Below are 17,111 nucleotides of genomic sequence, written 5' to 3' on the forward strand. Positions count from 1 at the left end.
GACAACTCTAATCACTCTAAGTTCATTTAAATAATTCTCATAGAATGTGAGAGGGCCATGAGATAGATGTCCCTCAACTATATAATTCAAAACCTAGATTCGCTGCAAGTTGACGGTGCCTGTCTGAAGCCGTTGATATTGTTTTATCTAGGGAATCTGAGAAGTGAGAACGGCTTGCTTTGGAATGATCGCTGGAGAACGTGGCTACATGTTTGCGTAGCATTCTTCTTTAAAACAAGTGATAAATTCTTTATGTACTCTTAATTCTCACTATTTATCAACTACTGTTTTTATAAGCAGTAATATTCTGGTAAGAGTAGAGATCGCTAAACCTCTTTAATTCTTCGAGGCAAAAGAGCTCTGTATCACTTTAATAAAGAAATTTTCTTTAATTGATGACAAAGGTTTAGAAATTATACGAAGCATATTGTGTAAGCCTGTGTAATTGGTTTATTTTGACTACATTTTACGGTAGAAAAAACCGACGACTTCATTGGTTGTGAGGCTACTCGAGATCGAGAGAGAGAGAGAGAGAGAGAGGGTGTGCTAACTAGTAACAAACATTCTTTGAGACGTCGGGCACTGGTACCTAATAAAACCGTATCCCTCTCCCCGAGGGAAAGAGTGAGAGGAGCCCTAAATTTTTGCCCATGAAACCTCAAGACAGCCAATTTGTGATATAGAGCTCCTATATTACCATTCTCACAACAACAACAATGAATCAAATTTCTATTCAAAGTAAATATCTTTGATTTGGATTTTTTCTTTTTGTACAAGTGGACGATCACATCATTTTAATGCGAGAGCAGTCCAAATAATCAAGATACAAAATATCCCGCAGGATTGATGGTAGACATCTCCTGACCTCCAAATACAATCCCTCGAATATTCCGCCACAAAGACAGCAACCCAGTCTACTACGCTATTCACCTCCGATAAACGTGCCGGATAGATATCGCAGCGGATTGACGAAGAGAAGTCCAAATGTCATGGATCAACGGATGAGCCTCCGGCTTCTCCAAGCCATGCTGGATGCAGACAATGACGGTAGTAGAGTCGCCCTCGATGAAGATCCTCTCCGCACGAAGCTCCCACACAGCAAAGATGATACCAGCCCAAGCAGCGTGAAGCTTCACTCTCAGAATTGAGGGCTCATAGAGATGGAAACCTCCAGTCGCTAACAGCCGAGCATCATGACTGTGGATGACGAAATCAGCTCCGCCTCTACTCTCCTTAACATTGCTATCAAAGTTTACCTTGACACACCTCGAGGGAAGGGGCTCCCAGGAGATAAATAAGGCCTGTTGGGATGCTTCAGGAGTAGCATGGGAGTCCCAGTGGTCGCGGATATCAAGGGGGATCAATGGCAGTATCAAATCGAAGATACTCCACAGTGAGGTAACAGGCTCTCTCTAGCACCCTATGCATAGAGGCCACCTCATCATCGAAGACTAGACAGTTCCTAGAAAGTCAGATCTAATAAGCTATATAAATCATCTGACCGCCGTAAGAGTGCTCCCCTTCAGTCACACTCTGATGGATCGTGCTCAGGAAGGACTCTAGCCATGGGCCACTACTCGACTCCTAGGGATAGATATCAGCCTATCTCCAAATCAACCACGCCCTCGAATAGCATAGAATGGCGTGCTCGATGGATTCCTCCTCGAGCCCGCATATCGGACAGGAGATTGGAATGTCCATGTCCCTCCTGAGAAGAGTGCACGTCAGTAGGCGATCCCAAGCAAGCTTCCAAAGGAAGAGCCCCACTCTGGAATGGACAGCCACTCTTCAAATCCAAGCCGCCTCATTCCTCCTAACTGCTGCCTGTCTGCACATCTGGCTCAGGTCACGCAAGGGGATCTTTGGACAGCAAAACCAACCCCAACTCCTCACATCCCTACAGTGATGAATCGGGATCGGAGTGGCTGGAATTCGATCAGCAAGTAAATCGTCAAACAAGCGATTGACCTCCTGGACTCGCCAACTCCTATCATCCTCTGTCATCAGGTCGCAAACTTGCCCCTGAGCAGCCACCTCGCTGCTAACAAAGATCGGCCAACAGAAAAGAGATAGTTTCGAGATCCAAATATCATGAATCACATCAATCGAGCGGCCATCCCCAATCAACCAACTGACCTCATCCATTACACTGGGCCCCCAAGCACATATCTCCTTCCAAATGAAGGAGCAACCACGAGCTGCCTGGATTGAGAACCTCTGGCTCCACTCTCCGTATCGGGTCCTCATCATCCTGCTCCAAAGGCAATCTAGTTGAATAAGGAATCTAACAGCATGCCTGGTGATTAAAGCCTCCCTTCTCATCATAAAAGACTGGATCCCTAGACCACCATCCCTTATAGGCTGGCAAATCACCTCCCAGTTCAAAAAGTGAATCCCATGACGGTCATGACTAGGGCCCCAGAGAAAATTTTGAAATCGCTGCTCCAGCTCCCTAAGGTAAGAAATCAGCACAATCATATTTGTCAGGAGATATACTGAGAGAGAGCTCAATACTGACCTCACAAGGGTCATCTTGTCCATTAGAGAGAGGGTAGTAGCTTGCCATCTCTCAAGGTGCTCTTGGATCCGCTGCTCCATGGGTCTGCACTCGACTCTTCAAAAATGCCTCTCCATGATCGAAACACCTAGATAGATTAGCATCTCGGTCTGCTCCTGGATCCCAAGCCTCATCCGAACTGTCTGCTTTGTCTGGATCCTCATCCGAAGGCTAAAGATGATCGAGGACTTCTGAATGTTCACCATCTGGCCAAACGATCGGCAATATGCCTCGACAATGGAGACAAAATACTCTATATTCCAAGCCGAGATCTGATCGATGAAGAGGCAATCATCTACAAAAAGAAGGTATGAGAGTGGCAGGGCATCAGAGGCAGGCCAGTAGGGCTCTAACGTCAACCCCTGAACAGCTACCCTCAATGCTCTGGACAAAGCGTCAGCATACAAAATAAATAAGTATGAGGATAGAGGGCAATCTTAGAGAAGTCCAATAGAAGAATGTAAGAAATCCATCGGGGTGCCATTGATCAGGATGGCAAAGCTTGGAGACTCTACGCAATCCATGATTCAACCTATCCACCACTCCGAAAAGCCCAGCTCCTGAAGAGTCTGTCGGACATAGGGCCAACTCATTCGATCGTACGTCCGCTTCATATCCAGTTTGATCGCCATCAGGAAATGGTAACCGTGGATGCACTGGAGGTTATGCATAAACTTCTACACCAGCAAAACATTATCGGTGATGGACCGCCACCAACAAAGGCACCTTGCTCTGGACAGATCTGACGAAGCATGATCGACTTCAGATGACTGACCAAGATTTTAGCACACACCTTATAAAGAGTGATGCAGAGGCTAATCGGTCTAAAGTGGCTTGAGAGCGACGCATCAAGCCACTTAGGGATGAGAGTAATCAGAGTCTTCTTCCACTCCATCGGAATGCCCTTGCACTCAAAAACTAGCTGAATCACCTCCGCCACCTCTTCATGATCAATCGGCCAGTACCTGCGAAAGAAAAGTGAAGGAAAACCATTGGACCTCGGGACTTTGTCCTCTCCAAGGGACTAGAGGGCACCACTCACCTCCTCAGCCGACATCGAATGAGTCAGGGCAAAATTCTCCTGCTCGGAGATGCAAGTCACTAGCTGGGCCCCCTAGATGAGGTAGTCCTCCCCCAAAGGTGCCTTTCAGTAATCCCTGAAAATTTGAAGGAGCTGCCCATGAATCCCCTCACTATCATCCACGGCCCTACCATCGCTGTCCCGCAACTGCCTGATGCGGTTGGTGGACCTCCGAATCATGATAGACTGGTGAAAGAATCTGGTATTCCTATCATCCTTCCGAATCCATTGAACCCTAGACTTCTACCTCCAGAAGGTCTCCTGCTGTCTCAATAAAGAGTGGTACTCTGAGAGCTTGCCTCAAAGCTCCTGCAGTGCCGGCTCCTAGAGTCTCCCCTTTCGATCCTCCCTCAACTGCAACTCCATGATATCCGCCTCCACCTGCTCGGTCTGTCTGAAAATATCACCCACCTCATGGCGGTTCCACCGAAGGAGCCTGTGTTTGACAAGCTCCAACATCTGAGTCACCCTATACGTCGCATTCCCACACATAGGCATCCTCCACACCTTCTGAGTGAGGTCCCACGACCACAGATAGAAAGTTCAAAAATTTTCAAACTGGAATGGGCCCTAAGAAGGTCAAGACCATTCGTGGAGATGAGGATCGGACAGTGATTCAAGGTGATCCTCGATAGGTGCTGAACATGGTACCCTTGAAAATGATGGGTCTACTCTGAAGAAGCAAGCGCCCAATTGATCCTCTTCCAAACCTAAGCCACCTCTTGATAATTATTACACCAGGTGAATTGAGGACCCGCATAGCCTAGATCGATCAAACCAGCCTCACTGATGAAGCCTCTAAACTCTCTAGACTCAATGCCATCCCCTGCCTGCTTGCCACCTCTTTTAACATGAGGGCCCACAATGCAGTTGAGTCACCGACAACGACGGATGACATACCCTGCAACAACAGCATGAAAATCTCAACCCAAAGCACCCTCTGCTCCCTATAGTTGGTGCTCGCATAAACGTCAGATAGAAGCCAGAGTTGGCCAGTCTGTGTCGAGATGATCAAAGCCACCTGCTGCTCACATCTGTGAAAAGCATCCACCCTGACTGAGCCACAATGCCACATCACCAAGATGCCTCCCAATAGGCCCCTAGACTCCACCGTGTAGGTGCTCCATGTCCTCAAGATCCACCGTCTATCCCAAGCAAGACTCACTCCAGATAGCCTGATCTCGCTCAGGACACAAACATCAGGACTGCACTGCTGCATCAATCGATCGAAGGTCGACCAGAAGAAGGGCTTCCCTGCCCCTCAGGTGTTCCAAACCAGTAGTCTCATGGAGAAGGCATGATCGGAGGAGGGCCTTCACTAGACCCCTCCCCATCCTGAGCTCCTCACCCAACCCCATCATCCATCGGATCAAGTGGCTCCATGCTCACTCCCTCCTCTTAGATGGCCTGTCTGATTCTGGCTATGGCAACCTTGTGGGAAGGGTCCATACTACCGACCGGTTGCCTCGGACCCCCACGCACAATGTCTTCCCAGGTGTCATCTTTCGAGCATAGCTCCATCGTCTGCACCAACGTCCCTACCCTGTCAGGGATAGCTGGCACCCATGCTACCCTGCCAGTCTCTGAGGCCGCCTCACCCACCACCTCTAGGGCTCTGACAGAAAACAGGAAGACCCCGAACTCCCCAGGGCCATCTACCTACTCCCTGGAAGGCTGAGATGAAGCATCGGCCTTTCTTTTGGCCCTGGTCTTCCTTGAGGACCCCTTCTTGGGGCCATCCAACCCTAAATCCTTTCCATTGGGCCTGAGTGGTGCTCGACCCACATCAAATTCAGGGGGCCAGGTGCACTTAGGCTAGGTTGAGCCCACCGCTCGTGGCCCACCCACCTGGCCCGACGCCCGCTTCGTTGAGCTCTCCATGCCGCGACCCAAAACCCCAACGCCCAGCAGGCCGAAAGGGTTAGCGCCAGACTCCAGTGCCTTCCCATCCCCTATACGGATCCTGGCACCATCCGCACCGTCCGTCCTGGCGGATGATCTCCATCAAGCAAATTTGCTCGGCTGAATCCAGCTGTTAGATCCTGCGATTGGATTGATCCGCTCTAAGTCCATCACAGGCCTAGTCGATCTGAGTCAACTCACGACGGTATGGCGAGTCGACTCCCCCATCTTCTTCCTTCCTTCGTCTGCCATCTCAACCCCCGCTTTATGCCACCAGATAGCCAGTAGCCATGGTCCCAAGCGTGAACCTTCCACTCCTAGCAGCCCTTCCGGCTCCTCTTCCCAGACCACATTCTCCGGATTCAAACCGGCCGCTGCACCCCCTGAAGACCCATCGACCCAACACCCCTCCTCCGGTTGGTGGAAGAAGCTGCATCTCAGGTAGACCCCTTCAAGTTTTCAAAGACAAAACACTGTCAGAAGAGCCCATTCGATCCTTTAACGAGCACCTCCAGCCTCAATGATCAAAAAAGCTCAATCTTCACGGACACTCGGGCAAACCCTAGCCGTCTCATCTCCAACGTGTAGTCGTCGACAGAGGAGAGATCATCGACGGGGTGCACAATCTCCTAGATCGCAGCCTTCTCCCAGTACTCTGTCAGTAAGCGCAACAACTAGACCCAAACCAGTGCAGTGCTGATCACACCATCTGTCAGAAAGAAACCTGGCTGCCATAGTTCCAACGCCAGCGGCTGCCCCGCCACATTCCATGGGCATCGAAGAACAATGTCTCATTCCTCAACATCTCCAAACTGAAAGAGGAGGAATCCCCTCTTTAGTCCATACACCACCACCAATCCCTTAATTCCAGCACGGAGTTGGAAATCTTGGGCCACCAAGTTCGGTGCCACCCACCTTCCCAAACTTCTCGCCACCACCGCCATGGCCACCCAATGCTTCGATCTCTCCTTGAGGCCCTCCATTGAGATCTCGACAACCTTCGAGAACCACCGCAACAAGTCACTCACCTCCATCAATGACAGCTTCGGTGAGATCTAGACGGTGCATCCTTGCACCGCCCTCCTTCGACTCGATTTCAATCGTTCAACACCCTTCAAGCCCTTCGGATGCTCCCACAAGCTGGTCACCATGAACTCCGATATTGACAACGATAGTAGCCCACTAGATCTCCAGCAATCATGCCAAGAAGAGACATAGCACAAATCTTAAAGCACCATTCAACCAGACAGCATAATGGACAAAAAAAAACCCCAGCCTGACAAGTAGGCAGACTTTGACTTGGATTTATTGGACAAATAAATGCATAATTTGGATAGGATTCTAGAGGACTTGGGAAATAGAGTTGCTATTGACAGCCCTCTAAAATACGGGCTATACAACATACGGACGATCCTGATCAAATGATCCACACCTTTGATATCCCTTACTGCTATTACATTGCTACTTTCCAAGATTAGACCATCAAAAGTTTTTTTTTTCAGTTTAATCATTTATGAAACAACTCCTTATACATTAGATGATGGTTGGAAGCACGGAATCCTTAAGGCACTTTAAGTTTTTAAGGTATCTGTTGCTGCTTATTTCAGCTGAGGTCAGAAGGTGGGCGATTGGACCTTCCGCAATAGTGCTGAAGTGACCTATAAAATAAAGTTCGGACCAAAGATTTTCACTCCAGTGAGAATCCTTCGACGCTCAAGTCAAGAATCAAAAAACAGTAGAAGCAGCAACCAATTCTCTAAGAGGGGTTACTTACCTGGGTCCTCAGAGCTTTAGTTATTTATAGAGGATATAACTGAACCATCATGAGAACGTGTGGTTCTTAGGTTATCAGGTTGTTGGACGTGCTATTAATAGACGAGATATTCTAGCCCTTATCTATTCTCGTGAGACGTGAAAAGTTAGTTACGTCCGGACTTATCCACTCCAGATGAACAGCTATTGCACATGCTAAAAAATTGACTGTCCAAGATAACAGAGGAAGCTTATGTGCTAGATGGATTGCACATCAGACTGGATATAAATAGCTCAGCTCCACATACCTTAGCTCAATGGTTGGGTTGGCAATCATAAGATAGCTCGCTGGCCAGAGGTATCCATGATAACATACTGATCTAAGGTATCCACAGTACCACCACAATACTACCCCCTACTCTTAAATTTGAGAATCAGACGAAAGAAATACTTCTAAAATCATACCTCGGATTTGAGGATGCGCGCTCTCATATTTTCACATGTGTTTTCAGTATTTAAAATTGATGATGTTAGTCTGACGGATAGGGCTTGTTGTGAATGGTTGCAATTGATGGGACCACTCTGTTGGGAATAGTGTCTCAAAGCCAATCGTCAGCCTGTTGACGGTTGTGCTCCTTTTGTATTATTACATGAATTATAAATAAATAAAAATTATGTTGGTATTTTTTCATTACAAATGTGTCATCTTCTAATGAACTCCTGTGTTGTGGTGAAGTCCTTAGGACTATTTAGACTCGACAAAGGAGGATTTATCGCTTAGTCCTTAAACCTGTTCGCGATCAAATGATACGTTGTTATCAAGGACGACAATGTTTATCGAGCATAGGTCGTTGTGTGCCATATGGGTTGGTTGTCCTCATAACCAAGGAATGTGGAGACACTGGTATGGCACACAGGTGAGATGTAATGGTACATCTGCACTGAACGTGACCGACTCCGGAGCTATTTCTGCTGTCAAGATCTGCTTCGATGGGATATGGGTATAAATGTCCCTCCGACCTGAGACTGTCACGGTGACTTGCAAGCAACTCACTGCACTTAGGCACTAGACTACCTGAATTTCTAATTCAGTGACGGAAGGCTGCTGGGTGTAGTCAAGTACTTGACTTATCGGTGCGTGTGTCAAGATGGGATTGACCACTTCAGTTTAGGAGCTGTGTACAATCATGTTTAAATTTAGCAAAATCTTGATCAGGGTAGTCCTAGTGAGGAGTCACAGGACTAATTGAGTTGAGCACGATTCGGATGATCTCATCAGGGTTGACAGTTTAATCCTGAGTCGTCCTAAACACAGGGGTCAAAAGGGATGAATTATACGGTAACCATATTCACGTAGGTTCTGAATGTTATGATTGCGACTATTCGACCTATCCGGTCGTCGGGTACCATTGCTAGATGGTCACTTCGATTAGTACAGGAATTGGTTCCTGTGCTACCGGCTTAGGTTCGAACCTACGGGGTTAGACACATTAGAGGTTCCTTTCTGATCTGATGGCTGATTATGAGTCTTATGTATCTGGGACTCTATGATTAAGAATTAGGATTCTCTGATCATGAGTTCCACACATTTTGGGTACCGGGATCAAAATTTTGAATTTCAAATTTTGAATTTGAAATTTGAACTCTTTGATCAGGATTTCATATCGATGGTCTCTGATGCCTAATTGCCCATCGATTTTGGACTCAATATTTATGAGAGATTTAATTAGTGATTTGATCGTTAATTAACTCAATTTGATTGAGTAATTATTTTTAGATCAAGTCCAATTGAATTGGATTTAGTTTGAATTGACCCGATTAGGTTAAGTGTTGATCTAATTGCTAAGGTGGTTTAGTCCCTGATTTGATCAGGGGTTAGGCTTAGTTAATTCCTGATTTGATTAGAATTTTATTGAGCCTAATTGTGTTGGGTTTAATCTGGTCTAATTGTGCTTAACCTATTTTAATTAGGTTGGCTCAATTTGAATCAAACCACCCTGTTTTAAATTTCCTATGCCACCCAACTTCCTTGCGCCCATTTGAATTCACGAGAAAAATTTTCTCGTGAATTTTCTCCCACGCAAAGCTCTCTCATGCCCATGTTTCTGTGCGCCAATTATTTGGATTAACTTGATTTGTTACCCATCCAAATTCAAAGGGGTTTTGAATTTGAATGGATAACCAAATAACCATGCGCCAGCTTATCCTCTTTTGTGCGCCCCATATTTCACACGAGAAATTATTTCTCATGAAAGTCTCCACGCACAAAAAAAGAAAAAAAAAAAGGGCCACGCCATCTCTTCTTTCTCGCACAAATGGATGAGGATAAGATTGGTTGGCACTTGAATTCAAATTTGATTTGAATTCAAGTGAGCAACCACCTCTTCTTATCCACTCACACGCTTTCAACATCTCTTGCGATGTTTTATAAAATGATAAAGGGAGGGGGCGTGGGCAATGAAAGAAAGAAGAGATAAGGGGCGTGGGGAGGTTCTTAAAAATTTTGAAGTGTTCAAAATTTACCGAGAGGAGAGAAAAAGGAGAGAGAAGTGGGCACAGGATTTTTGGTATGTACCCTAAGGTTTCTACCTAGGATTCGGGAAGTGAGATTGGTGTGCCACGAGTGTCGTGAGTCCACCAAATTTCAGGAAGAGATCCATCAGCCTCTCAACCAATCGTGTAGACGATCTGGAGCATCCGAGGAGTCGACACACATCGATCGAAGGAGTTCGATCAACATCAGCCATCAAAAGGGTGAAATCATGAACTAGCATTCGTGAGGAGCCGATCAGACGGGAGCTTCGTGTGGACGATCCACAGAGGTCAGACACTTATGTGGCTGCGACGTGACGATCAGAGCCCTCCGACGGTGATCAGATTGCGATGATCGACTACCTGCAAAAGGTGATGTGTTCTGAATACAGTACAGTAAAAAGTTTACTGTTTCAAATTTGAATTTTAAATTTAAATACATGCTGTTGTATCATATTTAGATCCTAGTGTAGGATTAATTAGTATTAATTAATGAGATTAATTAATAATTTCGTTGTAAAATAGTAATTTTGAAAAAATTTTAAAATTATCATTTTGCCCCTGCACTGAATTTTAGCTTAAAACACTCATATGGCAGTCTTTTCAAGAATTTAATTTTTTTAGCAGTGGCTCTCTGTCTTTTTTACCCTCTTTTAAATCTATTTTTCAAGTATGTTGAGGAGGCGACTGTAATCCCCCTTCATTCTAGATTCTCACTATGACTCTCAAAGATAGGATGAATCCAAAGTTCTTGAGAAAGCTTGAACAGGTATCGGCCCAAAAAAGGCAGGTCAAAGTTCTGTTCGTAGATCCTTCGACCCCAGTGAGTGGCGATGTCAAAGTTTAGGCCATTGAATCAGCTACCATGACCGTAAGGGATGAAAATTCTCTTTTGATTGCCGAGTCCATAGTTTCCCCATTAGAGACTGTGGTGAAAGCTCCACCAGAGGGGGTTTTGATGAAGAAGACTTCGACAGAGAAGGCATAGGCGATAAACGCAGTTAGTCATCCTAAAAAATTTTTGATAGTGGCAGTGGAGACTGGAGAGTCTTTGGAGCAGATGGCTCCTATCAAATGCCTTCCTTCGATCATTTTCCAAGCAAGTCCTTTACAACCGGTGCCCTCTATTCCATCCATGGCAGAGAATCTCAAGACTACAGTGGAGTTTTTGAGAAATTTTTTTTTCTCCTGCTTAAAAATAGTACCTGGATGAATAAGGGGCTCAACAACAGATGACGGGTGCCCTTAGATCTCTTGCTCAGGTAAGGAGTCTTTGGATCCTTCCTTTTGATCTCCTGTAGCTTGCTATATTTAATAGTTTTGGTATATAGGTTGGAAATTATCTAGCCAGCTTTGTCAGCTCCACCTCTGAAGCTTCAGCATTAGAGCTTGCAACAGTGAAGGAAGAAATAGACTGACTGAAGTATCTTTTGGAGTAGGAACAATCGGCTACCGTCGAGTTGACAAAAAAAGTCAACTCTTCTAAGGATGCCCTTCGAGAAGCCTGAGAAATGATCGATCATCGAGATGACAAATTAAGAAGAACTGAGAAGAAGATTGAAGATCTCGAGAAGCAGAGATCTGGGGCTAAGACAGACTGTTGCCGAGCCCGTAATGATATAAAACACCTAAGGAGGACGCTCGAAGGAAGAAGGGGTCGAGACTTTATCCCTCTTGAGGTTCGTTCTCAAAAGAGCCCTAGCAGGAGCTTAGCTAAAAGGGCCAGAACCTCAGATAGAGCAAGCCATAATACCTCAGAGGGATGAAGGCTCTGCCTCCAAGAGGATTTGGATGATTCAAGAGCCGTTTACACCTCAAAGTGAACTTCAAGAGGCTCTGATAAATGTAGAGTACCTGAAGGAAAAGCTGAAAGAGGAGAGAGAAAGCCAAGCTTTTCTCCATCGTCAACTCTCAGATCAGAAGCTTCTCACTACGAATGCTCTCAAAAGGATACATCGGCTGATAAAAAGAGAAGATAAAATCATAAACCAGGCTTGCAAGACAACATTCTCCGCAGACTTCAAGAGGTGTAAGATCATGGCTCGGGCGCACCTTCCTACTGACAATGTCAAGCTTCTGTAAGCCAGCTTCTCAGATGAAAGTCTGAAGGCCGTGATAGAAGACAGCACAAGGAGGTTCACAAAAATATCCTGATGCATTATTGAGATAAACAAAGTCAATGTGGTCGCCCAGACAGAAGATGTAATTTTCTTTTGTAATCTGAACTTTGTAATCATTTTAATGCAAATGAATAAAATTCAATTCTGTCATTAATGTTCACTGTGTTTGAATTGATGAGTATAATCACATTTCGAGCGATATACGTCGAATTCCAATCCATACCAGGAATTTAGTTATGATTCAAATCATAAGGCATAATCTGAGTCACAATCTGAGCTATATGACTCATATCTATTGTACAGATTTTGAAAAGATCAGAATTCAAATCACCTCCATGTGGCAGGTACCATCATGCATCTCTTCACATCCTTTCGAAAATGGTGCAAGGCATGATTTGCCTACCACTGGCATTAACTGCTATATCGACGGTAGAAGCTGTACCCGACTGGTGACTGCCATGCATCAAGCATCCATTCAGACCTCATCGATCATGCCTCCTGTCATTAATACTCTGAGAGAAAGTATCGTTTGGAGATCTTCTGAGTTTGGATTTATTTAAACCCCAGATGAGACAAATTTTTTGAAACTTTTCTTTTGCCGTATGTTCCTCTCCTTTGTCTTTCACTTCAGAGCTTTTTTTACTACGAAGGGAATAGATTCTGGAGACCCCGACTTCACCCCACTGGAATTTCAGTCCAAGCTAATGGAGAGGGATGTAGTATTGCTCCATGAGCAGTTTCAAATCCCTCCGATATTTCAACTAAAAATTTCGGAGCCGAACGATCGAGTTTGCCAACCTCTCCCAGGTCAGATGAGCCTCTATGAGGAATGCTTCCAGGCTGGGCTGAGGCTTTCCTTTCATCCTTTCTTTATAGCTCTTTTTCAATTTTTTGAGATATCGTCGAGTTCAATAGTCTCGAATTCATGATAGCATATTTGTGGTTTTACTGCAGTATGCATATTAACTGGGATTGATCCCAGCATCATACTTTTTGGTTCTTTTTTCAATCTCAAGAGGCATCCTAGATCACGCAGGTGGTTGTATGTGACACTATGAAAGAAGAAGAATGTTCGTCCATTGATCCAGGATACTCCTTCCATTGTCCACGACTGGAAAGAGCATATTCTATTCATCCCTCAGACATTAAACGATGATTGGGGGCTTGTCGCCTGGGGTGAACCTCAAGAGGCCATGTTGAAGGAGCCTAAGATAGGAGGTGAAAACCTTGCGCAGCTTTAAGGTCCCGATGCTGAAGGAGCTCCTATCGGTGCAGATCTTGTTTAATGTCAGCATCAGTCAGGTCGGTCCCCAAGGTGCTCATGAGTTGCCTGCCTCAAAGTCTTGTGTTCTCTGATTTTTACTTTATCTTTATGCTAACCACTTGATTGCTTTGGTTGCAAAGATGGATCTGAATTTGCTGAAAAAATTAGAAAAGAAGACCCATCAAAAAAGAGTAGCTGAGTCTATGAGTGCTGGAGCACCCGCACTAAGGTTAAAAGTCCCCCCGCATCATCGGCTTCTAGGTCAAGACCCAAATCTTCCTGCATCGACAACATCAGAATTGTGAGGGTTCAATCTAGCTCGTCTGCTGTTTCAGCTTCTGATGGGGGTCGAAAAAGCCAAACAAATCAAGTCCTCAAAGAAATAACTCAGAGCCTGTCAGAAAAAGCAATTCTGAGCCTGCCGACCCCTCAAGTCGTCAACTTCTCTCCATAAGAGGTACCAGCCGAGGCAGCTGGGGCTTCTGAGACTGCACCAGCTGGTCTGAAGCTTGAGGCTTCAGCTTTGAAAGATTATAAGCCGGCACATGAGTTGTCTACTAGGATGCTCCTCCCAATCGATGCAAACAAGTTGCTGGCCAAATTGCATGGGGCAATAAGGAAAGAAGCTATGGAATGCTTCATCCGGATAAGTTGAAGTTTCTGTAGTATTTTATTTATTCTAAGCATACACTTATGATATTATTGATAAAAGGCTTTCTCTTTTAATAGCTCATCCATTATCTAAACGGATATATGGAGCATTCTCATGAGGTTTCGACAGAGGCGAGGAAGCACAAGGCCGACACCGAAACAAAAGTCATAAAGGACAAGGCTGAAGCATTGAAGCAACCCTAAGAGGAGCTGTAGAAGAAAATTTATGGCTGATAGGCATCCAGAAAACACAGGCAACGAGAATAAAGGACCTCGAAACCCTCCTAGAGAAGAATAAAGCCACAGTTGAGGTAGTTGAGAAGAAGATAGCAGAGGCTGCCTCAAAGGCCGTTGAAGATTTTCGAGCATCAGAGAAGTACTACAATGATAAAATTGAGTTTGCCACTGATGCTTATATTGGTAGGAAGCAGCTGGTCCGAGACAGGATTGCTGTCAAGTATCTAGAATTAAATCTGAATTTTTTGGATGAAGTCTGAAAATTCACTGCAGTCGATGCACCCACGACGGATACTCCTGCACCAAATGCTGCCCCTTAGGCTCTCTATTTCTTTTTTTTTTACTTGGACCTTTCAAGGTCATTATAAAAATTTTGAAAAAATGAATGAAGTTTATTTTTCTTCATACCCTCCGCATTTTATTTATGCTCGCATATTTTTATTCAACATGCAGAGGCTAGCTTTGATTTAAGGGACTTAGAATTATCCCAACTTGATTCAATTCCGACCTTAAGAATTTAGATGAATCCATTTCAACTTAAGGGAGATAGAACTCTTCCGAGCGAAGGAACTTCGATAAAAATAGTTTTAACCAAAGAAACTCTGGTTTTGAACAAAGAAACACCTATAAAGTCAGTCTCAATCAAAGAAACTTCTATAGAGATGATTCCGATCAAAGAAATCTTTGTAAAGTTAGTTTCAATCAAAAAAAGTTCTGTGAGGTCAGTTCCAATCAAAGAAATTTCTGTTGAGATGATTCTGATCAAAAAAATCTTTGAAAAGTTAGTTCTGATTAAAGAAACTTCTGTAAGATCAGCTCCGATCAAAGAAACTTCTGTTGAAATGATTATAATTAAAGAAATTCTTGAAAAATCTGTTCCGATCAAAGAAACTTTTGTAAGATCAGTTTCGATCAAAGAAACTTCTGTGAGATCTGTTCCGATCAAAGAAACTTCTGTTGAGATGATTTCTATTAAAAAAATCTTTGAAAAGTCAGTTTCGATTAAAAAAAAAATTGTTAAGATGATTCTGATCAAAGGGATCCTTGAAAAATTAGTTTTGATCAAAGAAACTTCTGTTAAGATGATTTCGATCAAAGAAATTGTTGAAAAATCAGTTTCGATCAAAAAAACTTCTATAAGATCAATTTCAATCAAAAAAAATTTTATGAGATCAATTTTGATCAAAAAGCTTCTATAAGATTAGTTTCAATCAAAAAAAACTTCTGTTAAGACGATTTCGATCAAAAGAAACTTTGAAAAGTCAATTTCGATCAAAAAAATCTCAATAAGGTTAGTTCCGATCAAAGAAACTTCTGTTAAGATGATTCTGATCAAATGAATCCTTAAAAAGTCAGTTTTGATCAAAAAAAAAATTGTAAGGTCGGTTTCAATCTAAAAAATTTTTGTTGAGATGATTCCGATCAGAGAAATCTTTGTAGAGCTCATCGAACAGGAGTTTCAGCTTTTCATGCCACCTTTATATGCAAACACGAGTTGATGAATCTACAAATTCATATATATAATAATATGATGTTACAACATCACTGATAATACATACGTAGGTTGGCTGAATTTCATGATCTAGGGAGAGTAGTCCCACCGAGTTGCTTCAGCCGATATATCCCCAAGCGTACGACTTCATCCACCTGATAGGGACCTTCCTAGTTGGATGATAGCTTCTCTTGCTCAGTGGGCTACGAAATTTTAGCTCACTGCAACACCAGGTTGCCAGCTCGAAATTCTTTGGACTTGACCCGAGCGTTATAATGCTTAGCCACCCTCTAACAATAGGCAACTATGCTCATGGCAGCACGTTCCCTGCTTTCTTCGATCAAATCGAGGTTAGTCCGGAGCTATACTAAGTTGGTATCTTTATTGTACTCCTCAACTCTGAGGGATAGGAGCCTAAATTCTATAGATATAACTTCTTTAGTCCCAAATGCGAGATTGAAAGGAGTCTCACCAATTAGGATCCTCTAGGTGATCCGGTAAGCCCACAACATATGATGAAGCTCATCTATCCATGACCCTCCTGTCTGATCTAATTTGATCTTTAAGCCCTGTAAGAGAGTTCTATTGGTTACTTCCACCTCTCCATTTGCTTGTGGGTAGCCTACTGATGTGAAGCGATGTTCTATTTCATTGCTTTCACAGAATTTGTGGAATCGAGCGTCGCTGAATTATCTGCTGTTGTCTATGATTAGCACTTCGGAAAGACCATACCGACAGATAATAAATTTTTAAATAAAATTCTTTACTCTTACCTCGATTATATGGGCCAGAGGCTCGGCTTCAATCCACTTTGTAAAATAATCGATAGTCATCAGAAAAAACTTGCGCTGACCTGACGCTCGAAAAAAAGACCAAGAATATCCATTTTTTATTGAGCAAATGGCCAAGGGGCGCTGATGGGAGTCAGAAATGCTGCTGGCTAATGCTAAATATTGAAATTTCTCAAAAATACTGTCGGTTAATGCTGAATATTGAAATTTCTCAAAAATGCTGTCGGCTAATGCTGAATATTGAAATTTCTCTAGCACGCACTTCCTGATAAAGCTGTCTGCATCTTATTGCATAGTGGGTTATTAGTAGCCCTATCGAAGAATCTTATAAGATGGAGATCTACCTCCCAAGTGACTTCCGCAAGTCCCTCTCTTCTGTAGCGCGTAATCAGTCTCAGATGGGCACAAGCACTTCAAGAGAGATAGAGAAAATGATCGCTTGTACAGCTTATCATCATTAAAAATATAATGAGCAGCATGCTTCCTTATCTTTCGGACCTCCTTGCGATCAGATGGTAACTTACCTGATCTTAAATACTTGAGTAGAGAATCAATCCAGCTAGGTTCCTCGTCAACTTGCTAGACAATAAGAGGCTCTTCGAGGCTCGAGGTCTTTAATATCTCAAAGTAGGTCCCTTTTTCTAAGTCAGCAGGTAATAAGGTTGCTAGCCTTGATAATACGTTTGCTCTAGCATTTTTTGCTCTGACCTGTTGAATATCAAAACTCAAAAA

The sequence above is a fragment of the Elaeis guineensis genome, chromosome 1 (genome assembly GCF_000442705.2).
Source record: "Elaeis guineensis isolate ETL-2024a chromosome 1, EG11, whole genome shotgun sequence".
Lineage (NCBI taxonomy): Eukaryota > Viridiplantae > Streptophyta > Magnoliopsida > Arecales > Arecaceae > Elaeis > Elaeis guineensis.